The 5,547-nt window shown below is 43.3% G+C and overlaps 1 pseudogene; it reads left to right on the top strand.

The window, feature by feature from the left end:
- Positions 1-485: 485 nt before the first annotated feature.
- On the top strand, positions 486-2,345 carry LOC110311828 (annotated as a pseudogene).
- The last annotated feature ends 3,202 nt before the right edge of the window (positions 2,346-5,547 follow it).

The raw sequence follows: 5,547 nt of genomic DNA on the forward strand, positions 1-5,547 counted from the left end.
GGAGCTCTTGACTCTAGCTGCATATGTATCAAAAGATGGCCTAGTTGGCCATCAATGGAAAGAGAGGCCCATTGGACTTGCAAACTTTGTATGCCCCAGTACAGGGGAACACCAGGGCCAAAGAGTGGGAGTGGGTGGGTAGAGAGTGGGGGTGAGAGTATGGGGGACTTTTGGAATAGCATTGGAAATGTAAATGTGGAAAATACCTAATTAAAAAAAAAGAGAAAGAAATGTTGCCTCCTTTGTAAGCGTATTCCCTACTTTAATTTTTATCTTTTAAGCCCCAAGCCAGGACAGCTGGAGAGTACAAACTCCAGGAGAGGGTCATATTGAGAGCCTTTTGTCTTGGGGTATTTGCGGTCCCGTGTAAGTCGTCCCTCACTCTGGTCCAGCCTCAGAGGCTCTCTGCTCCAGCCTCTCTTGGTACCCCTGGTGCCACCAGCACCTTGGAATCCCTTTCGTCCTGCAGTGTGGGGGGTGGGGAGATGAATGCTGCAACTAGTAGCTACCCGATGGCCTCCTTATAAGTGAGCGATCTGCACTTGGACATCACTGAAAAGTTCAGTTCTCCGGAGCCTGTGCTGTCCATCCTGCTGTGATATGATCACCCGCCGTTCTGTGAGTTTTGCCTATATCAACTTCCAGCAGTCAACTGAAGCTGAGAGGGCCTTGGACACCATGAACTTTGACATGATTAAGGGAAAGCCCATCTGCATCATGTGATCTCAGAGGGATCCCTTTTTGAGAAAGTCTGGTGTGGGAAATGTCTTCATCAAGAACCTGGACAAATCTACAGACAACAAGGCACTGTATGACTTTTTCTCTGCCTTTGGAAACACCCTGTCCTGTAAGATGGTTTGTGATGAGAATGGCTCTAAGGGCTATGCTTTTGTCCACTTTGAGACCCAAGATGCCGCCTCCAGGGCCATCGAGAAGCTGAGTGGCATGTTCCTCAAAGACTGAAAAGTGTTTGTGGGCAGCTTCAAGTCTCACAAAGAGCGGGAAGCTGAGTTTGGAGCCAAGGCCAAGGAATTCACCAATGTTTATATCAAAAACTTCGGAGAAGAGGTGGATGATGGGAATCTGAAAGAGCTCTTCAGACAGTTTGGTAAGACCCTAAGTGTCAAGATGATGTCAAGCCAGTGGGAAGTCCAAAGGCTTTGGCTTTGTAAGTTATGAGAAACACGAGGATGCCAATAAGGCTGTGGAAGAAATGAATGGAAAAGAAATGAGAGTGAAAGTCATATTCGGAGGCCGTGCACAGAAAAAAGGAGAATGCCAGGCTGAATTAAAATGGAAACTTGAGCAGCTGAAGCAGGAAGAGGATTAGTACGAAGTGCATCTCTACATTAAGAACTTGGATGACACCATTGATGATGAGAAATTAAGGAAAGAGTTTTCTACTTTTTGATTAATCACCAGCACGAAGGTGATGTTAGACGATGGAAGAAGCAAAAGGATTGGCTTTGTTTCTCTCCTGAAGAGGCAACCAAAGCTGTCACTGAGATGAACGGACATATTGTGGGCTCCAAGCTGCTGTATGTCGCCCTGGCCCAGAGGAAGGAAGAGCTGAGGGCTCACCTGACTAAGTAGTATATGCAGCATATATGTGGCTGGGATGAGGGCACTCATTGCCAATGTCATCTTAAATCAATTCCAGCCTTCAGCTGGTGGCTACTTTGTGCCGGCAGTTCTGCAGTGCAGGGAAGACCTCCATATTATACATCTAACCAGTTAGCACAGATGAGGCCTAATCTATGCTGGCAGCAAGGCAGAGACCTCAAGGCTTTCAAGGAATGCCAAGTGCTCTGCTGCAGTCTGGGCCTTGTTCAGCTCTTCTATATCTAGCTCCAACTGGTAATGCTCTGGCCTCGCCTGACCTTCCTACTACTGCTCAGTCCCTACAACTATGCCAAACCTTGCACCTCTTGCTACAGTTGCTGCCACTGCTCCCAGGGCTGTGGCTCCATACAAGTATGCCTCCAGTGTCTGAAGCCCTCACCCTACCATTCATCTGCTGCAGGACACCTAGTCTGCAGTACATGCCCAGGGTCAGAAGCACATGACTGCCTCCATGCTGGCTGCAGTAACCCTCCCCTCCCCCACCCCCCAGGAGAAGAAGCAGATGCTGGGGGAGCATCTGTTTCCACTTATCCAAACAACGCATTCAAACCTGGCTGGAAAAATTACTGGGAATGCTGCTGGAAATCGACAACTCTGAGCTGCTGCACATGCTGGAGTCCCTCCGTTCCAAGGTGGATGAAGCTGTGGCAGTCCTATGGGCTCATCATGCCACGAAAGAAGCTGCCCAGAAGGTGGGCACTGTTGCTGCTGCTACCTCTTAGACAAGAAAAAAGAATCAAAAACCAAATAACCCCTCATGGCATCTAGCTAAGGTCTGAAGATGTCCTAGTTTGTCTGTGGACCTCCATACCAAGAACCAAGATGCAAATTCAATAGGTCGTTTTGAATCAAAAGGAATGATGAAGCACCTAGAATTTTTCAATTATAAGACTATATTCTCTGGCTTCTGTTGTGGCACAGATGATAACTTTTTTTTTTCCTATGTGGGTTCTGTTTATTTTCCCAATCTCAGAAATTGGTTTTGATGTACCCAAGACTTAAGTTTCTTAATAAAGAAAATAAAATCTCAAAAAACCCGATTTTTTAGTCATTTTTTTCTTTTTATTATTTATTTGTTTTCTATTAATTCGTTTATTTATTTACTCATTTTACACCCTGATTTCATACCTCCCTCTCCTCCCAGTGACCCCCCCCATATAGCCCCTCCCCCTCCCCTTCTCCTCTGAGAAGGTAGAGCCCACCCTAGGGTACCAACCTACCCTGGAACATCAAGTCACTGCAGAACTTGGCCCATTCTCTCCCACTGAGGCCAGACAAGGCAGCCTAGCTAGGAGAATAGGATCCACAAGCAGCCAATAGAGTCAGGGATAACCCCTACTCCAGTTGTTGGTGAGCCCCCAACAAGACCAAGCTACACATCTAATATGTATATGTATATATATATGTATATGTATATGTATATGTATATGTATATGTATATGTATATGTATATGTGTATGTGTATGTGTATGTGTATGTGTATGTGTATGTGGGGGAAGCAGGGCTAGGTGCAGTACATGCTGGTTAGTTGTTCAGTCTCTGGGCCTGTTCAAGGGTCCAGGTTGGTTGACTCTGTTGGTCTTCATGTGAAGTTTCTGTCAACAGGACAAAAACAGCAACCAACAGATAGGGAAAAGATCTTTAACAATCCTACAACTGATAGAGGGCTAATATCCAATATATACAAAGAACTCAAGAAGTTAGACTCCAGAGAGTCAAATAATCTTATTTTTAAAATGGGGTACAGAGCTAAACAAAGAATTCTCAACTGAGGAATACCGAATGGCTGAGAAGCACCTAAAGAAATGTTCAACATCCTTAGTCATCAGGGAAATGCAAATCAAAACAACCCTGAGATTCCACCTTACACCAGTCAGAATGGCTAGAATCAAAAATTCAGGTGACAGCAGATGCTGGCACAGATGTGGAGAAAGAGGAACACTCCTCCATTGTTGTTGGGATTGCAAGCTGGTACAATCACTCTGGAAATCAGTTTTTACAGTTCCTCAGAAAATTGGACATAGTACTACTACAGGAAGATCTAGCAATACCACTCCTGGGCATATACCCAAAAATGTTCCAACTTGTAATAAGGATACATGTTCCACTATGTTCTTAGCAGCTTTATTTATAATAGCCAGAAGCTGGAAAGAACCCAGATGTCCCTCAACAGAGGAATGGGTACAGAAAATATGTACATTTACACAATGGAGTACTACTCAGCTGTTAAAAACAATGAATTTATGAAATTCTAAGGTAAATGGATGGAACTAGAAAATATCATCCTGAGTGAGGTAACCCAATCACACAAGAACACCTATGGTATGCACTCACTGATAAGTGGATATTAACCCAGAAGCTTGGAACACCCAAGATATAATTCACAGACCACATGAAACTCAAGAAGGAAAACCTAAGTGTAGGTGCTTCAGTCTTTCTTAGAAAGGGGAACAAAATTCTCATGGGAGCAAATACAGAGACAAATTGTGGAACAGAGACAGAAGGAAAGGCCATCCAAAGACTGCCCCACATGGAGATCCATCCCTTATATAGTCACCAAACCCAGACACTGTTGTGGATACCAAGAAGTTCATGCTAACAGAAGCCTGATATAGCTGTCTACTGTCTCCTGAGAGACAATGCCAGAGCCTGCCAAATACAGAGGCCTATGATCACACCCAACCATTGGACTGAGCATGGGGTATCCAATGGGGTCTCCAATGGAGGAATTAGAGAAAGAACTGAAGGGGGTTTGCATACCCATAGGAAGCACAATAATATCAACCAGCCTGACCCCCTCCTTCTCGCACCGAGCTCCCAGGGACTAAACCACCAACCAATGAGTACACATGGAGGGACCCAGGACTCTAGTAGCAGAGGATGGCCTTGATGGTCCTGTGAAGGCTCAATACCCCAGTGTAGGAGAATTTGAGGGTGGGGAGGCAGGAATAGGTGGGTGGGGTAACATCCTCATAGAAGCAGGGGAGAGGGGATGGGGTAGGGGGTTCCGGGGAACCAGGAAAGGGAATAACATTTGAAATGCAAATAAAGAAAATATCCAATAAAAAATAAAAATGAAAATGTGGGGATGGGGAAAATGGATGATGTTTTAGGGATCTCACTGAGCAAAGCTGGAGTTGCACATTTAGGCTTGGCCATAGTAGTGTGAAGCTAGTATGCAAGGATTAGATTCTGGGTGGATTCAGTAAGGAAAACTAGTGCATCAGTTCCATGACTGTAACTACATCTGGGAGTATGGAATGGTGCTTGTGGATTAGGTTCAAATGGTGACCATTTTAAAATTTTTTTGTGATTTTTGTTGCTAATTTGTAGGGTTTCCCATATATTTTAAATATTAAACCCTTACCAAGTGTGATTCTAAATCATTTTTACCATTTTGTAAGCTGTCATTTTATCTTGATGGTTATGTTTTTATGAACACAATTCTTTTTTACTTTTATAAATCTTCAATTACCCAGATTTTCCTTTGTTGCCATATGCAACATACTTTTGATGCCATATTTAAGAATCCATTGCTAAATACAAAATCATGACAAATATCCCTGTGTACACTTTAAATAATTAAAAACCCAAGTTTTTGTTTTCTTTGATTATATTATTTTATATCATCCATTTTATTTATCTTTGATGTAATCCTTATAATTTTCTGCTAGCCTTAATTTGCCTTTTCTACTTCTCTACTTCTTCTTTCTTTCTTTCTTTCTTTCTTTCTTTCTTTCTTTCTTTCTTTCTTTCTTTCTTTCTTTCTTTCTTCTTCTTCCTCTTCTTCTTCTTCTTCTTCTTCTTCTTCTTCTTCTTCTTCTTCTTCTTCTTCTTCTTCTTCTTCTTCTTCTTCCCCTTCCTCCTTTCCCCTTCCACCTTTCCCCTTCCCCTTTTCCCCTTCCCCTTCCCCTTTTCCCCTTT

This window comes from Mus caroli, chromosome 16 (assembly GCF_900094665.2).
Source record: "Mus caroli chromosome 16, CAROLI_EIJ_v1.1, whole genome shotgun sequence".
NCBI lineage: Eukaryota > Metazoa > Chordata > Mammalia > Rodentia > Muridae > Mus > Mus caroli.